This window comes from Coregonus clupeaformis, unplaced genomic scaffold, assembly GCF_020615455.1.
Source record: "Coregonus clupeaformis isolate EN_2021a unplaced genomic scaffold, ASM2061545v1 scaf0052, whole genome shotgun sequence".
Taxonomy (NCBI): Eukaryota; Metazoa; Chordata; class Actinopteri; order Salmoniformes; family Salmonidae; genus Coregonus; species Coregonus clupeaformis.
This window is the reverse complement of record NW_025533507.1, coordinates 975,001-1,000,000: the sequence shown is the minus strand read 5'-3', so window position 1 is coordinate 1,000,000 and position 25,000 is coordinate 975,001. Positions and strand designations below refer to the sequence as shown.

General features: G+C 44.8%; 1 pseudogene; it reads left to right on the top strand.

Annotated features, from left to right (window-relative positions):
- LOC123483243 overlaps positions 1 to 25,000 on the top strand; it is a 176,718-nt pseudogene that overhangs the window by 30,396 nt on the left and 121,322 nt on the right.

Genomic DNA, 25,000 nt, shown 5'->3' with positions numbered 1-25,000 from the left:
AGGATGCTGCGTGCCGCCCTGGGCAGGACAGGCAGGGTGGTGAGTATACACCTGATTAATCATGATAATCACAATCCTTATATTGTTATTCTGTCTGCGTTACCCTCCCAGGAAAAGCTCTGTGCCCTAGTTATCATTAATCATAATCGTATTAATATTTTATTAATGTAACATTACAGTTAGCAATAGAATGTCATTTGAGATGCAGCCACTGACCTATGCCACCAAACAACTTGGTCCCTGCCTGTCCTTGTCGCTGTCATGGTGGGTCTAGGTGAAGCAGTATACAGTGAACCCTAAAGCCATGCCCCGCCAGCAGCTGCTGGGTCACATAGACATGGACACTAGGGAGTGGACTGACGGGGTTCTCACAAACAGCGCCAGGCAGGTGGTCAGAGAACCACAGGGTAAGAACCACAACACAACCATGAGGCCAGACTGCATCTTTTAGACGTATTAGAATAAGTATTCTATTCTACTCTGAAAGATAGTGACAGTGAAAGTTAAACAAGCCATAGAAAGTTGGTTGCAATTTCAGTTTAATCCACCAGAGAAGACAGAACAAATATTACAACAAATATTATGGTTAAACTCAAATATACTAATTGATGAAAAAACATTTATTTTTGGTGGGGGGGAAATGATATCATATATAGGACTGGTTAAGTTATGTCACACATGCAGCTAATATAAATATATGGAAATGTCTGCTCTATCCAAAATTACAACCAACTAATTGCAGCATTACTGCAAAATTGGAAGAGGCAAGTGGAAGGGGGAGAAAGTAAGGAACTTGTCTGTTGGCCCTGCATTAAAGACCAAGATTGGTTAAAGAAAATTATGAAAAATAAAAAAGTATACCAGTTTCATTTCAGGACCAAAACATTTACAGCTGTGCCATACAGATTTCAAAATAGTTTGGAAGAGATTTTCGATGTAATGCTGGATTCAAAACAGTTTTTCTATTTAAATTATTATACAAAATTCTTGCAAACAATAGAATGTTATATATACAGTATGGGTGATACAACCATCCCAGCTCTGCAGATGTTGCTGCGAAGAGACAGACTCATTAGATCATTTGTTTTGGTAGTGTCCATATGTAGCTTGTTTTTGGTCACAGGTTCAGGAATGGCTGAAGAATTGCAACATTTACCTGGAGTTAACTCTGCAGATAGCCCTGCTGGGTGATCTGAAAAGTCATAGTCAATCGATCAATAATAGAATAATGCTCGTATACTTTTTAAAAATCTTTAATTTACAATTTGTAGAAACTATGAGAATGGAAAGGTTCTGAACTTTTGTGAAACATCACAAGCATAGTTTTAAAATATCTGGCAAAGAAATCAAAACTGGATGGTGTTCAGAGAAAGATGGGAGGGGTTGAGGGTGGAATTTAAAACAAACAAAAGATAACTCATGTAAAATATACTGTGTCTGTAAAATGTAAATAGTATGTATACACTGGAAGTAGAAGCCTATGTGTTGTTGTCCATTAGTTTACTCCAATTAGGGGAGGGGTGGTAGGGTTAGGGGAAAATAATAAAGGAAAATATATTTAAATATATGTACAGTACCAGTCAAAAGTTTGGACACACCTACTCATTCAAGGGTTTTTCTTTATTTTTGCTATTTTTTACATTGTAGAATAATAGTGAAGACATCACAACTATGAAATAACACATATGGAATCATGTAGTAACTAAAAAAAGTGTTAAACAAATTTGTCAAAAAGCCACCCTTTGCCTTGATGACAGCTTTGCACACTCTTGGCATTCTATCAACCAGCTTCACCTGGAATGCTTTTCCAACAGTCTTGAAGGAGTTCCAACATATGCTGAACACTTGTTGGCTGCTTTTCCTTCACTCTGCTGTCCGATTCATCCCAAACCATCTCAATTGGGTTGAGGACGGGGGATTGTGGAGGCCAAGTCATCTGATGCAGCACTCCATCACTCTTCTTCTTGGTAAAATAGCCCTTACACAGCATGGAGGGGAGTTGGGTCATTGTCCTGTTGAAAAACAAATGATAGTCCCACTAAGCCCAAACCAGATGGGATGGCGTATCGCTGCAGAATGCTGTGGTAGCCATGCTGGTTAAGTGTGCCTTGAATTCTAAATAAATCACAGACAGTGTCACCAGCAAAGCATCCCCACCCCATAGCACCTCCTCCTCCATGCTTTACGGTGGGAAATACACATGCGGAGATCATCCGTTCACCCACACCGCATCTCACAAAGACACGCGGTTGGAACCACAAATCTCCAATTTGGACTCCAGAACAAAGGACACATTTCCACCGGTCTATTGTCCATTGCTCATGTTTCTTGGCCCAAGCAGGTCTCTTCGTCTTATTGGTGTCCTTTAGTAGTGGTTTCTTTGCAGCAATTCAACCATGAAGGCCTGATTCACACAGTCCCCCTCTGAACAGTTGATGTTGAGATGTGTCTCTTACTTGAACTCTGTGAAACATTTATTTGGGCTGCAATTTCTGAGGCTGGTAACTCTAATGAACTTATCCTCTACAGCAGAGGTAACTCTGGGTCTTCCATTCCTGTGGCAGTCCTCATGAGAGCCAGTTAGTTTCATCATAGCACTTGATGGTTTTTGCGACTGCACTTGAATAAACTTTCAAAGTTCTTAAATTTTTCCGGGATTGACTGACCTTCATGTCTTAAAGTAAGTCGTTTCTCTTTGCTTATTTGAGCTGTTCTTGCCATAATATGGACTTGGTCTTTTACCAAATAGGGCTATCTTCTGTAACCCCACCCCCCCTACCTTGTCACAACACAACTGATTGGCTCAAACACATTAAGAAGGAAATAAATTCCACAAGTTACATTTTAAGAAGGCACACCTGTTAATTGAAATGCAATCCAGGTGACTACCTCATGAAGCTGGTTGAGAGAATGCCAAGTGTGCAAAGCTGTCATCAAGGCAAAGGGCGGCTATTTGAAGAATCTCAAATATAAAATATTTTTTGATTTCTTTAACACTTTTTAGGTTACTACATGATTTCATATGTGTTATTTCATAGTTTTGATGTCTTCGCTATTATTCTACAATGTAAAAATATAGAAAAACCCTTGAATGAATAGGTGTGTCCAAATTTTTGACTGGTAGTGTATATTTATAAAAAATATATATGGGGGATTGGAAAAGATGCAGACAATTACATCGATAGAAGCCACAATCTATTTGCAAAATTAAAACTGATCCAAAAAAGTAACCCTGAGTTACCCTGATGTTAGCCATTATGTGTGTGTTCCAGAGGTGAGCTCGTGGATCATCTGTGACGGGGACATAGACCCAGAGTGGATCGAGTCGTTGAACTCTGTGTTGGACGACAACCGTCTGCTGACCATGCCCAGTGGAGAGAGGATTCAGTTTGGACCCAACATCAACTTTGTCTTCGAGACACACGACCTCAGCTGTGCCTCACCAGCCACAATCTCACGCATGGGCATGATTTTCCTCAGGTTGGTGTGTGTGTGGTCCTTGATGGGTTAACCTACAGTCATTGTTCTAGTCGCGTTCTAACCCCCGTCTTCTCTCTGTAGTGATGAGGACACAGATGTGAGTGCGTTGGTCAAGTCGTGGCTGAAGGGTCAGCCTGATGAGTGTCGCAGTAACCTGGAGAACTGGATGGGAGACTACTTCCACAGAGGCCTGGACTGGGTGCTTAAACAGGTGATACATACTGATACTGCCCTCTACTGGTCATAATCAATAGCATCAACTGGATTTATGTAGCAAAGTGGAGTTTTACCCGAAATATACTCAAGCCAATCGGAGTTTTACCCCAAATATGCTGTAGTGGATTGGATATTTTGTGTTCATAACTGTTACCCTTCTGACTCTCTCTCTCTCTCTCGCTCTCTGTCTGTCTGTCTGTCTGTCTGTCTGTCTGTCTGTCTGTCTGTCTGTCTGTCTGTCAGAATGACTTTGTGGTGGAGACCAGTCTGGTAGGGACGGTGTTGAACGGTCTGTCTCACCTGAGTGGGGTCACAGAGCGTGGTCAGTTTGTGGTTAGTCTCATCAGAGGGCTGGGCGGGAACCTCAACCTCAAATCACGACAGGACTTCGCCAAGGAGGTGAGACGAGGCGGTCAATCCATTCATCCATTCATCAGTCCATCCATACATTCATCCATCCATTTATTTACATTTTAGTCATTTAGCAGACGCTCTTATCCAGAGCGACTTACAGTTAGTGAGTGCTTGCCCCCCCCGTGGGAAACGAACCCACAACCCTGGCGTTGCAAGTGCCATGCTCTACCAACTGAGCTACAGGGGACTTATCCATCCATCCGTTTATCCATTTAGCCATCCATCCATCCGTTTATCCATTTAGCCATCCATCCATCCGTTTATCCATTTAGCCATCCATCCGTTTATCCATTTAGCCATCCATCCATCCGTTTAGCCATCCATCCATCCGTTTATCCATTTAGCCATCCATCCATCCGTTTATCCATTTAGCCATCCATCCATCCATTAATCAACTAATAAACGTCCCCATCATTATGTGCGTGTGCGTTCCCTGCAGGTGCTGGGCTGGGCTAGAGAGAGCCCTCCTGACCCGAGGAAGCCCCTGGACACCTACTATGACCCTGAGTCTGGCCGGCTGTGTGCGTACTCTCTGGAACGTCCTGACGGCCTCAGCCTGGAAGAGGTCACACACACTCACACACTCCCCGTCATCCAGACCCCCGACATGCAGAGAGGACTGCACTGCTTCTCCCACTGGCTCTCCTCCCAGCACAGACAACCCTTCATACTGGTGGGGCCTGAGGGCTGTGGCAAGGGGTAAACACACACACGGGATGTATAATACACTCTAGCCAGATCATGTACACACTCCTCTTACTATTCAGGGAGAATGGTATGACACACACTTATGTCTCCAGGCATGTTTTATTTCAGGCGTGACCTTTCTTAGAATAGCACAGCGGACCGAGGGGCAGGCGGGGGCAGAGACTTGTTGAATCTACAGTCTTTGTCATCCCAGGGGCACGCAGTAGAGGGAGGGCATCTCTGATTGGCTTTACGCTCCACTTGAGCCCCCCCATGAAACACAAAAACACACACACTCTCACACACACACAACCCTAATCTCGCAGAAATGTCAGGGCGCCATGGAAACGCTTGTCATCCCTGTCTGATGAAAAAACATCTACTTAATTTCCACTGCTGCCCTCAGAGAAACACACACACACAAACACACATCCCAATTATCCTATCTCAGTTTGCACCCTCACAAAATGTCCCCCCCCCCTCGCCCTGAGCTTTGTCTCACAAACTCAGTTAAACAGACCCCTGCGGCATCAACAGTTTTCAATTCTCCTCTCTCCTCTCTTCTCCTCTCCTCTCTTCTCCTCTCCTCTATTCTCCTCTCCTCTCTTTTCCTCTATCATCCTCTGATATCTAACCTCTGTCATGACTCATGTCCTCCTTCAATGTTATGGTCTGGCTTCTCTACTTGGCATTCAGCCTATGTTCTGTATGTGTGTGTTCTTCTCCAGTATGCTGCTGCGCTATGCGTTCTCTCGGCTGCGTTCCACCCAGGTAGCGGTGGTCCACTGTAGCGCCCAGACCTCGTCTCGTCACGTCCTCCAGAAGCTCAGTCAGACCTGCCTGCTGCTCAGTTCCAACACGGGCCGAGCCTACAGACCCAAAGACTGTGAGAACCTGGTCCTCTACCTCAAAGACATCAACCTGCCCAAGCCTGACAAGTGGGGCACCAGCAACCTCATCGCCTTCTTACAGCAGGTACACAATACACTACAATACATCACATCACAATACAGTACAGTACACTACATCACAGTACACTACATTACAGTACAATACACTACATCACAGTACACTACAATACAGTACAATACAATACACTACATCACAGTACACTACATTTACATTTTAGTCATTTAGCAGACGCTCTTATCCAGAGCGACGTACAGTTAGTGAGTGCATACATTTTCGTACTGGGGAACGAACCCACAACCCTGGCGTTGCAAGCGCCATGCTCTACCAACTGAGCTACAGGGGACTATACAATACAGCACAGTACACTACAATACAGCACAGTACACTACAATATAGCACAGTACACTACAATATAGCACAGTACACTACAATATAGCACAGTACACTACAATATAGCACAGTACACTACAATATAGCACAGTACACTACAATACAGCACAGTACACTACAATACAGTACAATACAGTACACTACAATACAGCACAGTACACTACAATACAGCACAGTACACTACAATATAGCACAGTACACTACAATATAGCACAGTACACTACAATATAGCACAGTACACTACAATATAGCACAGTACACTACAATATAGCACAGTACACTACAATACAGCACAGTACACTACAATACAGTACACTACAATACAACACAGTACAGTACACTACAATACAACACAGTACAGTACACTACAATACAGCACAGTACAATACACTACAATACAGTACAATACAATAATAATAATAATAATAATAATAATAATACAACTAATAATTTCTTACATTTCTGTAGAGCTTTTCATAGAATCTCAAAGCACTTCAAGAGCAAAAAAAACAAAGAAGCAATATATCAGGACAGGTCAACCAATAGAGGCCAAGCAGCGTCCTCTGAAGATGGAGAGGGTCAGTTCATGGCTTGAGCAAAGGGAGCTGGACAGAGGATGGTAGATGATGTTGATGGAGTCTGCTGATGATCTTGTAGAGGTCAAGTCAGGGAACCAGCCACTGGACTTCTCCTCTTCCACTCTGTGTAGCACCCACTTGGGTGGTGCCTCAGCAGCTCTGGGGCGCCTGAAAGCTCACCACACAAAGTTCAGAATAGTAGCCAGGCGTCCTCACTACGAGCCTCAGCACTGCTGTATTCCTCTAGCTCCCATTCCTCTCACACTTCAGGCGACCCCTCAAATTACTGTATGTTCTCAAAAGCTCAGGAATTGGCAGCCAGGTGAAACCAAAAATATGTTATTGTGTCCAGATGCATTTTTCAAACAAATACTGTACAATGCAATACAACGCAACATAACGAAATCCAACTCAACTCAATGCAACACAATACTGAAAATACATTATTTCTTGATCGATGTGTAAGACAGAAATGAGTCAAGCTGTCATAACGTGACAAAGTTCTCCTCTCTCTCCCTTGTATGTTCTAGGTGCTGACGTACCATGGGTTCTATGATGAGAACCTGGAGTGGGTGGGTCTGGAGAACGTCCAGGTGGTGGCCTCCATGTCAGCAGGAGGCGCTGTGGGACGTCACACACTCACCTCCCGCTTCACCTCCATTGTGCGCATCTGCACCATAGAGTGAGTACGGACACACAGACACAGACCAGAGTATGTGAGTGGAGCTGGAGTGGAGCGAGGAGCGGATCGTTCCCAATTTGACTGGAGCGTGGAGAGAGATTCCCAAAGGCTGGAGCGTCATCCTTCTCTCCCGCTCCAACTTGGCTCCAGTAGCGCTCACTTCACCAGCTCAGGGCGTGCCTTCCCAGCATGCATTTGTAGTCTACTTGTGCTGCTATATTATAGCCCCTTGCTTTAGATACTGTCATGGAGTTCGCTAAATATTTTCAGCAAGAAACTGATAAAACACACAGGTGCTCAATCAAGGTGACTTACAAAGATGAGGACCAAGAGCAAGAGAGGGAGTGTGGTGATGCAGTGTCCACAACTAAAGAATCATTGTGGAATCTGAAAAGGCACGTATCATGAAAGCATGATGGTGTACTTACTACGTGCACATGCTAACAGAAAGGAATGAGCTGGGTAGATAACTAAGTGTGTCATTGTAGCAAAGTATTTATAAATTAAAAAATCAGATCTCTTAAACGTTTCATTTTCGTTCTATTATCTATACAATAGGCCATCATTGATTTTGGCCCAATAGGCCTGGCATTTTCCCACATTCAAGGAGCTTTCCGTTTTGATTGGGTTATATTGCCTAAATTGCTTATTTCATTAATTATTTCAGTCATGTTGTCAGAAGATTCTGGGAGCAGCATTACACACTGTCCACTAACAGTTAGCCCCAATGCTGAGCAATATCCCCCTTGGTCTGCCAATAGATAGTCTAAAGCCATTTCCTGACGAGCCACTACGGCTTTTAAGTTTTGTACATCAAGGGAGAGTTGGGTAAAGCCTTTGACAGTCAAATGAATGTGTGCCTGCAGAGGATAGTTATTCACCCACTTGGACAGGATAGCAACACCAACGCCTGGGAACAGTACCATTCCCACAATCTCCCCCGGTTTAAGAACATGACCATGAGCTTTATCATTATCAGGAACACTTCTTTTAGCTCTGGTCCTCTTAGTCATATTCTCTCTTGCCTCTAGCATGTCACGAAGGGGGATTGAGGTAATAGGGAGCTTAGTTTCTCCCAGATAACAACACCCCTACCAGTTAAGCGGAAGCTGGAGGTATCCATTACCTCCACATATCCACATGTGCCCATGGGGAATCACCACTCCCATCCTGATAGTAGACATATTAATGCCAGTAATCTGCTGACCAAATTGTAAGATATGCCACTCAGTCATTTTGTGTCTGATTGTCTCATCTTGGAGTCCTGCATAGTTTTCCTATATGGACATTCCCTTGGTTACAGATGCATAGTGGTGGACTGTGCTGGTACTATCCCTGTCACCACAGGTTCTATAGTCCCTCTACCCAAATGAGTGGCCCATTGGTGTTTTTTGGGGGTAAGGGCACTCTGCTGCCTGAGAGACTGTAATGTGGCTGCTGTCCTACCCCCTCCCATTTCCCCTGGTTGGCCGAAATTTAGATTCCTCATACCTAGTTTTGTTATCAGCTTTAATGTGTGGGACTTGTACATTGTTAGAGAGTGTCCCTAGGATAGTTTCTCTGTTACTATCCGTATTAGTGACAATATATAGAAATATGCCTTGTCCTTTGTTAACTTTATCTCATTGTATAAAGTGGAGATATCCATATGTAATATCGTCCTCTGATAGAGTTTTTCCCATAGTACCAAATAGCTCACCCGCTGAAGAAGGTTTTGGGAACATCATTATTCTGGACCCATTTGGTGTTGCCCTCCTACCCAGGCCCCGCAGCATATTTACCCAGGAATTGGTTGACTTCAATTGGTTGTTGTGTATTTCCACCCCGATACTGAGGAAGCAAGCGGAGCACAGATTATTACACATAGCACAGCACATTCATGGCCCAGTGGATGTGGCTCACGGCCTCCCTCCTCTCTCCATGGAGTCCATGCAGAACTGTTGAGTCTTCATCAGGTGGCAGGTTCTGGTCATTCTTCAGTCTTTTGGTGTTTGGTTCTTCACCTTCTGGCAGTGTGACAGGTGGTGCCATCCCTGTCTCTGGATCACTTGGTATAGTCCCATCCATCTTGGCTGGTTCCTTCAGTTTCACCCAGTCTCTGATTTGGACAGGGATGTTGTCTTTATCCTCTCCGGCTGGCACTTCCTGGGCTTTCCTAGAGTGAGAATACAGACACCTAACTGTAGAAGTTAGTTCCTCCATATATCCTAACAGGTCATCTTCCAGTCTAGTCAGGGTCTGTCTGTTTGTCATTCATGGGCCTATGAGATGGGACATTCATGGGACGGCCTGTTAACATCTCATGAGGGCTATACCCAGTGCCTCTGTTGGGGCTGCTTCGCATTTTCATCAACCCAGGTTTTACCTGTCGAGTGATAGATACAGACACATTTCTGATCTATCCCCAGCATAAGGGCAATCTGGGCTATGACATCTCCAGTGAAATGGGTATTATTGTCTGCAGACAAGGTTTCTGGTATTTTGAATCAAGGGAATATTTCCCTTACCAGAATTTTAGCTACTGTTTTAGCATCACAGTGGGTAGTAGGAAATGCCTCATTATTACTAAACAGTAGTGCTTTCTCCTTTCTCTCAGTCATATCAATACAATCCATTGGAATATGTGTAAATGGGCCACTAGGTGAGGGGAAATTACCAGATTTAAGTGGTGTCCCCTTGTTAATGTTGTATTGTATGCATGTGACGCATTTAAAAATGTGTTGTTTCACATGTTCTGTTAAAATTTGGGCAAAACCAATCTTGTGAAATCTTGGTTACCATGTGCCATTTCGGCAAAACCGACGGGATAAGCTGTGTTGGCAACACAGGTTTACCTGAAAGGTGTTGTCTCCAGAGGCCATCAGGGCCCCTGGGAGCAACCTCTGGCCTCCCAAAGGGAGGGAGACATGTGGTCAGTCGCCTGTGGTTGTTGCAAATCAACAACAGGGGGAGGCCACAGCAGAAGCCAGATTCACAGCATGGGGTGTGACACCTTGTAGCAGCATCTTTAGCAGCCATGACAGCAAGGTCATTTCCTTTACTGGCCTCATCTTGGTTACCCGTATGGGCCTGGACTTTAAGAATGGCCAATTTAGCAGGAAGTTTCATAGCCGAAATGAGAGCCAAAACGTAAGATTTGTTCTTAATAGGGGTCCCTGATGCATTGGTGAATCCTCTAGCCTTCCAGACACCTGCCCATGATAAACATACACCAATTGCGTTGGCAGAGTCTGAGTAAATGTTAGCTGTTTTTCCCTCAGCAGCCTCACAAGCTGTGGTGAGAGCTAGTAACCCTGCTTGTTGTGCAGAGAAATGATCAGAGAGGGACTGCTCTATGTGTAGTGATTTATCTATAGTTCTTACAGCAAAAACCTGCATGTTTCTTTCCCGTCGTCTGATCAATGTAAGCCGACCCATCTACGAAAAGTGTCATGTCAGCCAACTCAAGAGGTTCATCAACATTTACATTTTAGTCATTTAGCAGACGCTCTTATCCAGAGCGACTTACAGGAGCAATTAGGGTTAAGTGCCTTGCTCAAGGGCACATCGACAGATTTTTCACCTAGTCGGCTCAGGGATTAGAACCAGCGACCTTTCGGTTACTGGCACAACGCTCTTACCCACTAGACTACCTGCCGCCCAATAGGTCAGGTCTTGCTTTTGCGTCAAGTTCTATTATTTCAGGAAGTTCTATTAGTTCAGGAAGTTCTATTAGTTCAGGAAGTTCTATTAGTTCAGGAAGTTATATTAGTTCAGGAAGTTATATTAGTTCAGGAAGTTCTATTAGTTCAGGAAGTTCTATTAGTTCAGGACACACGTGTGGGGTTCCTTAGCCAGTTCCACCTCTGCCTCTTCTGAAGCCCGGCTGTGGTGCCCAACCTCCCTGGTCCACAGCAGTGGGGCACTGGTGTCTCATATGGCCAGCTATACCACATCCCCAGCAGACTATAGGCTCACCTATGTGCCCGCTCTGGTAGGTTTGATAGGGCTGGAATGGCTGTGGATTACCATAAGGCTGTGGGGGAAACTGTACCTGTTAAGCTGGGGCCGCTGCAGGGGCCCATGGAGCTGGTGCAGGTGCTGGAGCACTCGGCATCAATGTATCTGGCTTGCTACTTTTCTCTAGTGCAGCCAGTTGGGCCTTCTGGAGTTGTGTCTGCAGGCCTGTTTTCTTAGATTTTTTTTTTTTTTTCGGTCTTCTTCCAGAACTTACAGTGGTGTCTCGTGGTCTTCTTTCTCAGGGCCATCTTTGCGGTCCCAGCCAACCACTTCTTTCAGTTTCAGTTGTACCGCTTCTGGTAGGTTTCTGCAGGCTCTGTCATAGAATAGTTATTCAGTGGTTAGGGTGTTATCATACCTTTCACCAGTCTCATTTCTTCTTGTTTCTTCATTCTCTCCACATCATGGTAGTATTTCTGTCGGAGCGCCAGCTCTTCAGCTGCTATTCTGTCTTCCATGTCTTGTCTGGCTCCTGGGGAGAAAGCACCTTCTGTGTCTCCTTCCCATCTTATCTTGTATTCGCTTTCTCTTCTCCGTCTTTCCTCTTCATCCTCTCTCTCTCTATCCCTTTGTCTTGCATCCTCTCTCTCAAACACTTCTTTATCTCTCTGTTTCCTTGCTTCACTTTCTTTCAGCCCCTCCCTCCTTTATTGTTCTCTTCTCCGGTCCTCTTGTTCTCCCATCACCGACCACCCTATCCTTACATACGGATACTTTGGCTTGGTAGCTGGGAGTGGTTTAGTTCTGGCATCCAGGCTTAGTTTATTCAGTTCAGCTGATAGTCTGGTTGCCACAGAGGGCCCTGACCCGGGGTTTGTGGAACTCTCTTCTCCCTCTTCGGTTTCTTCCAGGGTGCCCCTAATGATGACTGTTTTTGTTCTTTGCACAGTGCTGATATTCTCTTATTCTTAAACAAACTTTAAGCTTTAGAAAATGACACAGACAACGGCTTCTGAGTATATGTAAAATATATTTAGTTATGCAACTGCAGGCAGAAGTTAATACAGAGTCAACAGGATTTGTATAGCTCTTCATAAGTTCTGCTTTTCATACAAGCACGCCCCTCCCTGGCAGATCAGGAGCCACTTGGTTTTCTTCTTGTGGCTGTGTGTAAGCAACGAGAAATTGAAACAATACAGGTCTGTCTGTTCCTCAAGTTTATCTCTATCCCGTGTCCTTGACTACACGCCCAGACCAGCTGCAGGAAGCTAGAGGGAACCATCCTTATGAAAAGCACAGCACTGGTAGTTAAGAAATGTCTCTATTGTTAAGCATATTAATTGTTCAACAAATCAGGTAAATACGTGATCATTCTCTCACACTCCTGACCTCATTAGAGTGTTTATATGCTGTTTAATACGACATGTAGCCTATTTGAAATGATGAGCGCTTCTTCCATTCACCTTTTCACGTTTGTTATAATACTTTTCATTCAAATCATATGGTTTGGTTTTAATGCTTAAAAAACAATTGGTAGGTACAGGTAGTCACAGAAGTTGATGGGTGTTGGTTAAATTGTGATTTTAATGAATGGAGCGAATTTGGAGCGGCAGTTCTTTTACCCTGTGAACAAGGAACGTTTTTTAGCGGAGCGGTAGGAAATGACGTGGAGCGCCAGAGCGGAGCACAAGCACCATTAGCGATGAGCGGGATTTTCGACCGCTCAACTCCGCTCACATACTCAGACACAAACACACACACACACACACACACACACACACACACACACACACACACACACACTTCCCACTTGCTCTCTTCTCTAGTTACCCAGACAGGGAGCAACTCCAGACCATCTACTCTGCGTACCTGCAGCCTGTTCTCCAGAGGAGCCTTGGGAGCCAGGCAGCCTGGGCCAGCACTGGGAAAACACACCAGCTAGCAGGGTCTCTGGTACAGGTCTACGAACAGGTGTGTGTGTGTGTGTGTGTCTGTGCTGTCTCAGATGAGTTCATGTGTTATCAGAGTAAAGCTTCAGCTTTAAGCTGCTCTAATCTTTCCAAGCAGCAGCTTTAGATTAGACTACTCTTATCACAGCACTTACTTAATGCCTCTTATATCTAATCCGCACTCTTAGGGAAGCAAATCTAAACCACACACACACACAAACACAAACAATACAGCCACTTATTACACGGGTGTGTGTGTGTGGTTTAGATTTGCTTCCCTAAGAGTGCGGATTAGATAAAACTTCTTATATACCTCTCTGGTCTCAGGTGAAGGCTAAATTCACTGTGGATGACCGCAGCCACTACCTGTTCACTCCGTGTGTCCTCACCCAGTGGGTGCTCAGCCTGCTGCGATACGACCTGACCGCAGGTGAGTCAACCACAACAGCACGGTCAAACCACGTGGTCAGATCACACCTCACACCACTGCCTCTACTTCCACTCTCTCACAGTCCACTGGGACCTATAGTCAGATCACAGGGTTAAATCACACGGTCAGACCGCAATCAGTACACAAGGGTTTCCCAAACTAGGGGTCGCCTGATTTGAAAATGGGTTCGTGAGAGAAAATGTGCGCTTGGTTCATAGAACCGGGGTTACGTCAGTAACCTTCGGTAGCCGCTAGATGCGGTTGTAATAAACACAGCGGTTTCTGTTTTTCTTCTTACAAATGTGTCTCTGTCTTTTGAATGGTTTAAGCTACAAAATATTATGACCCCATCACTGAAAGATTACACTCTCAGGAACACATACAGTGCATTCAGAAAGTACCCTTTGACTTTTTCCACATTTTGTATTAAATGTATTAAAAACATCAAACTGAAATATTACATTTACATAAGTATTCAGATCCTTTACTCAGTACTTTGTTGAAGCACCTTTGGCAGCGATTACATCCTCAAGTCTTTTTGGGTATGACGCTACAAGCTTGGCACACCTGTATTTGGGGAGTTTCTCCCATTCTTCTCTGCAGAGCCTCTCAAGCTCTGTCAGGTTGGATGGGAAGCGTCGCTGCACAGCTATTTTCAGGCCTCAACAGAGATGTTCGATCGGGTTCAAGTCCGGGCTCTGGCATGCCACTCAAGGACATTCAGAGACTTGTCCTGAAGCCACTCCTGCATTGTCTTGGCTGTGTGCTTAGGGTCTTTGTCCTGTTGGAAGGTGAACCTTCACCCCAGTCTGAGGTCCTAAGCGCTCTGGAGCATCAAGGATCTCTCTGTTCTTTGCTCCATTCATCTTTCCCACGATCCTGACTAGTCTCCCAGTCCCTGCCGCTGAAAAACATCACGACAGCATGATGCGCCACCACCATGCTTCACTGTAGGGATGGTGCCAAGTTTCCCCCAGACATGACGCTTGGCATTCAGGCCAAAGAGTTCAATCTTGGTTTCATCAGACCAGAAAATGTTTTTTATGGTTGAGAGTCCTTTAGGGGCCTTTTGGCAAACTCCAAGCGGGCTGTCATATGCCTTTTACTGAGGAGTGGCTTCTGATTGGTGGAGTGCTGCAGAGATGGTTGTCCTTCTGGAAGGTTCTCCCATGTCCACAGAGGAACTCTAGAACTCTGTCAGAGTGACCATCGGGTTCTTGGTCACCTCCTGGTTCTCCCCTGATTGCTCAGTTTGGCCGGGCGGACAGCTCTAGGAAGAGTATTGGTGGTTCCAAACGTCTTCCATTTGATGGAGGCCACTGTGTTCTTGGAGACCTTCAATGCTGCAGAATGTTTTTGGTACCCTTCCCCAGATCTGTGCCTCGACACAATCCTGTCTCAGGGATCTACGGACAATTCCTTCGACCTCATGGTTTGGTTTTTGCTCTGACATGCACTGTCAACTGTGGGACCTTATATAGACAGATATGTGCCTTTCCAAATCATGTCCAATCAATTGAATTTACCACAGGTGGACTTCAATCAAGTTGTAGAAACATCTCAAGGATGATCAATGGAAACAGGATGCACCTGAGCTCAATTTCGAGTCTCATAGCAAAGGGTCTGAATACTTATGTAAATAAGGTATTTCTGTTTTTTATGTTTTATACATTTGAAAAATTATAAGAACCTGTTTTCGGTTCGTCATCATGGGATATTGTGTGTAGATTGATGAGGAAAAACATTTATTTAATCAATTTTAGAATAATGCTGTAACGTAACAAAATGTGGAAAAAGGGAAGGGGTCTGAATACTTTCCGAATGCACTGTATGTGGAGTACCAGTCAAAAGTTTGGACACACCTACTCATTCCAGGGTTGTTCTTTATTTTTACTATTTTCTACATTCTAGAATAATAGTGAAGACATCAAAACTATGAAATAACACATATGGAATGTTCAACAAATCAAAATATATTTTATATTTGAGATTCTTCAAATAGCCACCCTTTGCGTTGATGACAGCTTTGCACACTATTGGCATTCTCTCAACCAGTTTAATGAGGTAGTCACCTGGAATTCATTTCAATTAACAGGTGTGCCTTGTTAAAAGTTAATTTGTGGAATTTCTTTCCTTCTTAATGCGTTTGAGCCAATCAGTTGTGTTGTGACAAGGTAGGGGGTATACAGAAGATAGCCCTATTTGGTAAAACACCAAGTCCATATTATGGCAAGAACAGCTCAAATAAGCAAAGAGAAACGACAGTCCATCATTACTTTAAGACATGAAGGTCAGTCAATACGGAAGATTTCAAGAACTTTGAAAGTTTCTTCAAGTGCAGTCGCAAAAACCATCAAGCGCTATGATGAAACTGGCTCTCATGAGGACTGCCACAGGAATGGAAGACCCAGAGTTACCTCTGCTGCAGAGGATATGTTCATTAGAGTTACCAGCCTTAGAAATTGCAGCCCAAATAAATGCTTCACAGAGTTCAAGTAACAGACACATCTCAACATCAACTGTTCAGAGGAGACTGTGTGAAACAGGCCTTCATGGTCGAATTGCTGCAAAGAAACCACTACTAAATGACACCAATAAGAAGAAGAGACCTGCTTGGGCCAAGAAACACGAGCAATGATCATTGGACCGGTGGAAATGTGTCCTAATTGGAGATTTTTGGTTCCAACCGCTGTGTCTTTGTGATATGCGTTGTGGGTGAACGGATGATCTCCGCATGTGTATTTCCCACCGTAAAGCATGGAGGAGGAGGTGTTATGGTGTGGGGGTTCTTTGCTGGTGACACTGTCTGTGATTTATTTAGAATTCAAGGCACACATAACCAGCATGGCTACCACAGCATTCTGCAGCGATACTTCATCCTATCTGGTTTTGCGCATAGTGGGGCTATCATTGTTTTTTCAACAGGACAATGACCCAACTCCCCTCCATGCTGTGTAAGGGCTATTTGACCAAGAAGGAGAGTGATGGAGTGCTCCATCAGATGACTTGGCCTCCTCAATCCCCTGACCTCAACCCAATTGAGTTGTTTTGGGATGAGTTGGACCGCAGAGTGAAGGAAAAGCAGCCAACAAGTGTTCAGCATATGTGGGAACTCCTTCAAGACTGTTGGAAAAGCATTCCAGGTGAAGCTGGTTGAGAGAATGCCAAGTGTGCAATGCTGTCATGAAGGCAAAGGGTGGCTATTTGAAGAATCTTAAATCTCAGATATATTTTGATTTGTTTAACACTTTTTTAGTTACTACATGATTCCATATGTGTTATTTCATAGTTTTGATGTCTTCACTATTATTCTACAATGTAAATAATAGGACAAATAAAGAAAAACCCTTGAATGAGTAAGGTGTGTCCAATCTTTTGACTGGTAGTGTACATCCTGTTTCCCTCTACAATAACCACAAGCCGTTAGAACCTAGTGGACAAGACCAGGCTCCAAATCAGACCAGGGGAAAAAGATCATCATCAACATTATTCTGAACTTCCCAATACCTTTCTGATGCATTTCACTCACTTCAAACCATACTGTCTTCAGATTTAATTACTCTCTAAAATACTGTCAGACTGATTTTGTAATAGACTGTCATAGCCCAAATAAACATTGGCCAAAATGGGGTTGAGGGGCCAAAAAAGTTTGGGAACACTTGCACTACACCAGGGTTCTTCAATTCCGGTCCTGGAGGGCCGAAACACCTCTGTTTTTCATCCTCTCCTTCTAATCAGGGGCTAATTCAGACCTGGGACACCAGGTGAGTGCAATTAACTACCAGGTAGAAATAAAAACCAGAAGTGTTTCGGCCCTCCAGGACCGGAATTGAAGAACCCTGCACTACACCATCTTTTGGGGCCCATTTTGAGTTGTCACCAAAAAAGTTTAATATCTTTCTGCAATACTTAAAACTGCTAATTGCATGGGTTTTCTCGGTTGTTGCTGACTTCTCATTATTTGGTAACTGTCTTAACTTTAGACTGTACTGTTTAATTCTAGCTGCTGTTGGATATTTCAGAATATCCTCTGAAAGTCAGTAGTTCTCTTCCTCTCCCTGCCTCCTGCATTCACCATCACTTTCATCCTCTCTCCCCTGTTCTGCTGCCTCTGTCACCCGTCTCTTTCTCTTTCATCATCCTCTTCTCTCTGTCCTCCTTCATCTCTCCCTCTGTCACTCCCTCCCTCCCTCCTGCAATGTGTTCTCCCTGTGATAGGGAGTCCAATCAGTAATTTTAATTAAAAGCGTTTGCTGACAAACTTCTTTTTTTTCTCCCACGACTCATCGTTTCTTTACTCTACTCTCTCTGCCCCTCCCTCGTCCTGCTTACCTTTTCTACACGGTATGTCACAATGCCCTCTCTCATCACTTAAACTCTCTTCTCTGGTGTGTGAGTGTGTGTGTACACTGAGCTGTTTGGATGCCGTGTGTCTTTTTGTAGTATGGTCTAATGTAGTAGTGGACACCGAGTGTACTAAACATTAAGAACACCTGATTTTTCCATGACAGACTGACCAGGTGAATCCAGGTGAACGCTATGATCCCTTATTGATGTCACTTGTTAAATCCACTTTAGTCAGTGTAGATGAACGGGAGGAGACAGGTTAAAGAAGGATTTTTAAGCCTTGAGACAATTAAGACATGGATTGTGTATGTATGCCATTCAGAGGGTGAATGGGCAAGACAAAATATTTAGGTGCCTTTGAACGGGGTATGGTAGTAGGTGCCAGGCGCACCGGTTTATGCCAAGAACTGCAGCGCTGCTGGGTTTTTCACGCTCAACAGCTTCCCGTGTGTATCAAGAATGGTCCACCGCCCAAAGGACATCCAGCCAACTTGACATAACTGTGGGAAGCACTGGAGTCATATTAGGAAGGTGTTCTTAATGTTTTGTCCACTCAGTGTATATGTGTGTGTGTGTGTTAACCCCTCCTCTCTGTGTCTGTAGGGGACCGTAATATAACAGACTCCGTGTTGGAGGTGGTAGCCTATGAGGCCAGGAGGCTGTTCAGAGACCGACTGGTCTCCTCCAAAGACATCCACTCCTTCGACAACATCCTCTCCTCCGTCATACGAGGGGACTGGGGCTCCGACGCACTGGACAAAATGACATGGAACACACACACACACATCTCAGTGCTCCTCTCCCTCTGCACAGTGTGTGTGTAAACCAGGATGACAGCGGGTTCTCTGTAGTTGGCTTCTCTGTGAAACGGGTTCTGTGTGTACGGTCTTGTCCTGTAAATGGGCTCTATGTAACGTGGGGTTAGTGTGTGTGGGGGGTGTGGGGGGTGTGTGGGTGTGTGGATTGGTGTGTGTGTGTGTGGATTGGTGTGTGTGTGTGTGTTGGTGGGTGTGTGTGTGGATTGTGTGTGTGTGTGTGTGTGTGTGTGTGTGTGTGTGTGTGGATTGGTGTGTGTGTGTGTGTGTGTGTGTGTGTGGGTGTGGGGGTGTAGTGTGTGTGTGTTTTTGTGGATTGGTGTGTGTGTGTGTGGATTGGTGTGTGTGTGTGTGTGTGGATTGGTGTGTGTGTGTGTGATTGGTGTGTGTGTGTGTGTGTGTGTGTGTGTGTGTGTGTGTGGATTGGTGTGTGTGTGTGTGTGTGTGTGTGTGTGTGGGGGTGTGGATGTGTGTGTGTGTGGGATTGGTGTGGATTGGTGTGTGTGTGTGTGGATTGGTGTGTGTGTGTGTGGATTGGTGTGTGTGTGTGTGTGTGTGTGGATTGGTGTGTGTGTGTGTGTGTGTGTGTGGGGGGGGTTGTGGATGTGTGTGTGTGTGTGGATTGGTGTGTGTGTGTGTGTGGATTGTGTGTGTGTGTGTGTGTGGATTGGTGTGTGTGTGTGTGTGGATTGGTGTGTGTGTGTGTGGATTGGTGTGTGTGTGTGTGTGTGTGTGTGTGTGTGTGTGTGTGTGTTGTGTGTGTGTGTGTGTGTGTGTGTGTGTGTGTGTGTGTGTATGGATGTGTGTATAACTGTATTTTCTCCCTGCAGATGGTTTCTATGTGACGTGGGGTGCGTCTGAGGGAGGGGGAGTGATGGCCCCTGGTCAGTCCCTGCCCCTCCACGGTAAATCTCTGGGACTCCTCGACTTTGCCGACCTAAGCCAGGTCATACACAAGGTCAGTGTGTGTTTGTATTGTGTAGGACAGGGAGAGAGTGTGAGTGTGTGTGTGTGTGTGTGTGTGTGTGTGTGTGTGTTTAATGCATCTCTCTCCTCTGTAGGGGAGCGGTCCTGTATGGTCGTGACAACAGGGAGTTGGACCTGCTGTTGTTCTGGGAGGTGTGTCACTTTGTGTCTCGTGTGGACCGTGTCCTGAGTCGACCGGGGGCTCTCTGCTCCTAGCCGGACGCAGCGGCGTGGGCCGACCGCACCGCCACATGCCTGGTCTCACACATGCATGGATACACACTCTACACACCCAAGATCTCCCGCGGATACTCACTCAAACACTTCAACAACGACCTGAAGACCGTAAGATGCCATACCTCTGTCTCTGTCTGTCTTTCTGTCTGTCTGTGTAACTAATGTTTTAGTGGGCAGTGTTTCCCCTATATTCGTTTAGCAGAGGCAGACTTTTTACATTTTGATTTGTTATACTTTTTGGGAAGGAAAACCGCTTTCAGTGTTAACTTAAACGACTAAAACCAGATATAAAGTATGTAGAAAAGATAAAGGACCTATATATGTTTTTATAAGATTTCATGGCATGAGGCATTCATTTTGTTATGTTTGAGTCACTCAGATAGCATAGAACATGGCATAAGCCACGGCAAAATGTGTAGAATTGTTGGAAATTAGCTTTAAAACAGCACATTTTCTCTCTGCCCCATGGCAAAATATGTAGAATTGCAGGAAATTAGCTTTAAAACAGCAAAATGTTGTCTCTGTGGCCAAGAGAAGGGCCTCTAAAATGTTCAGTCGGAGAGGACGCCATTGGCCATGCCCACTGCCACGCCCCCACCACGCTCACCCCTAAGCCCCATTTTGATTCAGAAAAAACCCTGGAATGACAAGTTACAAGATATATTTGTAGAATTTTATGCATTCAGTCTTTTGGGGGTTTTTCAATTGCAGATGGGCAACCTCATGCTTCAACCTATTTATTTAAAGCTGCTATGCTGCATCAGTTGGACTACAGGTTATAATGCTTTTAAAGGGGAAATTATATTTCAGATGGTGTCAACATAATTTAATTGTCATTCATTTCGGAGTAGAATGTCGTAAAAAAAAATCACCAGAAGTGACCTTCTCACAGTCGTTCTACAAAAACAATGTCACGGGGGTGCATGCCCCCGGACCCCTCCAGCAAAAGCCCCCTCCCCCTAACTTTACCACCGCTGCTGAAAGTAAATCTAGGGGGAAACACTGGTGTGGGTAAGGCAAAGCTGGACAAGGCAAAGCGTCCTGCAGGGAACATCAAATCTCACACACCTGACTTGTGTTTTAACCGTGTGTGTGTGTGTGTTCTCTTCTGTGTAGGTGATGCAGCTGGCAGGTCTGGAGGGCCAACAGGTGGTGCTGTTGCTGGAGGATTATCAGTTTGTCCACCCAGCCTTCCTGGAGATGGTCAACAGCCTGCTGTCCTCTGGTCAGTCGCATAGAAACAGCTACACACAAATGTCAGATGATGAATAAAACCATGTACCATAAATCCCAGGCGAGGTGCTGAATCTGTCCTCAGTTTCAGTTCAAAGTGATGTGTGTTGTAGTTGATGTAGTTAGCTTACTATACTGTACTGAGATCAGTGTTATATGTGTTGTAGATGAGGTACTGACCTGGGGCCTGTACTGTACTGAGATCAGTGTTATATGTGTTGTAGATGAGGTACTGACCTGGGGTCTGTACTGTACTGAGATCAGTGTTATATGTGTTGTAGATGAGGTACTGGCCTGGGGTCTGTACTGTACTGAGATCAGTGTTATATGTGTGTTTGTAGGTAAGGTTCCAGGCCTGGGGCCTGTACTGTACTGAGATCAGTGTTATATGTTTGTTGTAGGTGAGGTTCCAGGCCTGTATTCCCCAGAGGAGCTGGAGCCCCTCCTCTCCTCTCTCAAAGATCCTGCATCCCAGGACGGATTCACTGGACCCCTCTTCAACTACTTTGCCTACCGTGAGAGACTCATCTATCTAGCTACTCATCTACATTTACAATACATATTATTATTATTATTTTTAACCTTTATTTAACTAGGCAAGTCAGTTAAGAACAAATTCTTATTTACAATGACGGCCTACCAAAAGGCAAAAGGCCTCCTGCGGGGGACGGGGCTGGGATTAAAAATAAATATATAGGACAAAACACACATCACGACAAGAGAGACACCACAACACTACATAAAGAGAGACACCACAGCACTACATAAAGAGAGACACCACAACACTACATAAAGAGAGACACCACAACACTACATAAAGAGAGACACACAACACTACATAAAGAGAGACACCACAACACTACACAAAGAGAGAGACACCACAACACTACATAAAGAGAGACACCACAACACTACATAAAGAGAGACACCACAACACTACATAAAGAGAGACAACACTACATAAAGAGAGACACCACAACACTTGTCACACAAAGAGAGACACCACAACACTACATAAAAGAGAGACACCACAACACTACATAAAGAGAGACAACACTACATAAAGAGAGACACCACAACACTACACACAAAGAGAGACACCACAACACTACATAAAGATATAGGACACCAAACACACATCACGACACGAGAGACACCACAACACTACATAAAGAGAGACACCACAGCACTACATAAAGAGAGACACCACAACACTACATAAAGAGAGACACCACAACACTACATAAAGAGAGACACCACAACACTACATAAAGAGAGACACCACAACACTACATAAAGAGAGACACCACAACACTACATAAAGAGAGACACCACAACACTACATAAAGAGAGACCTAAGACGACAACATAGCATGGCAGCAACACATGACAACACAGCATGGTAGCAACACCACATGGCAATAACATGGTAGCAACACCACATGGCAGCAGCACAACATGCATTACAAAAACATGGTACAAGCATTATTGGGCACAGACAACAGCACAAAGGGCAAGAAGGTAGAGACAACAATACATCACGCGAAGCAGCCACAACTGTCAGTAAGAGTGTCCATGATTGAGTCTTTGAATGAAGAGATGGAGATAAAACTGTCCAGTTTGAGTGTTTTTTGCAGCTCATTCCAGTCGCTTGCTGCAGCGAACTGAAAAGAGGAGCGGAAATTTTAGTAATTTAGCAGGCGCTCTTATCCAGAGCGACTTACAGGAGCAATTAGGGTTAAGTGTCTTGCTCAAGGGCACATCGACCGATCTACACATCCTCTGTTCTCTCATCTCCCTCTCTCCCCTCCTCTCCCTTCATCCCTCTCCTCCCCCATGTTTATTGTGATGCTGTGTTTGTTCTGTAGATACTGCAGGATCAGATCAATAGATGTCTCTTCCGTCTGAGTTCCTCTGACTAAACTACTGGCCTTTCAGCTGGGGGGTAAATGGACAAGGACAGCATTACACCAGCCATTACCCACTCTCTTTATCTTTGTTTCTTTCTCTTTGTGTCTCTCCCTCTTCATCTTCATCTCCATCTTTCTCTCTCTCTCTCTCTCTCTCTCTCTCTCTCTCTCTCTCTCTCTCTCTCTCTCTCTCTCTCTCTCCTCTCTGTCTCTCTCTCTCTCTCTGTCTCGTTCTCTCTCCTTTTTCTCTCTCTCATCTCTCTCTCTCTCTCTCTCTCTCTCTCTCTCTCTCTCTCTCTCTCTCTCTCTCTCTCTCTCTCTCTCTCTCTCTCTCTTTCATCTCTCTCTCTCTCTCTCTCTCTCTCTCTCTCTCTCTCTCTCTCTCTCTCTCTCTCTCTCTCTCTCTCTCTCTCTCTCTCTCTCTCTCTCTCTCTCTCTCTCTCTCTCTCTCTCTCTCTCTCTCTCTCTCTCTCTCTCTCTCAGGGATCCAGCAGAACCTACACATAGTGTTGATCATGGACTGCACCAACTCTAACTTCACCATTAGCTGTGAGAGCAACCCCGGCTCTCTACCGCAAGTGTTCCGTCCAGTGGATGGAGGGATGGTCTGAGAGCAGCATGAAGAGGGTGAGAGGAGAGGAGGAGAGGAGAGGAGGAGAGGAGAGGGGGATGGGAGCACAGCATCATACGGGGTTATAATATTGTGATTAGCTCTGTCCTCCTTCTTCATAACCCATGTTGATGCTCTCCTGTCAGATCCCTGAGATGCTGCTGGCTAAGGTGGAGGGAAAGGGGGAGAAGAGTGGAGGAGAGAAAGGCCAAAGAGAAAAGGTTCAGGTAGGAGAAAACATCCCTGCCACCAGAGTCCTAGTCAGTCATAGTCCTACTATAGAGAAGTAGCTCTAAACTGAATATGTTCTGTCTCGTTTGTGTTGTCCCTCCCAGCGTCGGGTCAGGGTGATCTGTGTCGCTCCTTCCTGGTGATCCATGAGTCTTGTAGAGAGTATGGAGCCACACCCAGTCAGTACATGGCCTTCCTCCACGTCTACACCTCCATTTACAGCAGCAAACAGAGCCAGCTCACTCTCAGACAGCAACACCTACAGGTAACACACACACACCATACACACACACCATATACACACACCATATACACACACTTAGCATTCACTTAAGACTCACACACAAACTCCCTGCAGCTGTGCATATGCAGATGTACAGAACCAGTCAAACGTTTGGACACACCTACTCATTCAAGGGTTTTTCTTTATTTTTTACTATTTTCTACATTGTAGAATAATAGTGAAGACATCAAAACTATGAAATAACACATATGGAATCATGTAGTAACCCAAAAAGTGTTAAACAAATCAAAATATATTTGAGATTCTTCAAAGTAGCCACCCTTTGCCTTGATGACAGCTTTGCACACTCTTGGCATTCTCTCAACCAGCTTCACCTGGAATGCTTTTCCAACCGTCTTGAAGGAGTTCCCACATATGCTGAGCACTTGTTGGCTGCTTTTCCAGGTGATTGTGGAGGCCAGGTCATCTGATGTAGCACTCCATCACGCTCCTTCTTGCTCAAATAGCCCTTACACAGCCTGGAGGTGTGCTGGGTCATTGTCCTGTTGAAAACAAATGATAGTCCCACTAAGCCCAAACCAGATGGGATGGCGTATCGCTGCAGAATGCTGTGGTAGCCATGCTGGTTAAGTGTGCCTTGAATTCTAAATAAATCACAGACAGTGTCACCAGCAAAGCACCCCCACACCGTCACACCTCCTCCTCCATGCTTTACGGTGGGAACCACACA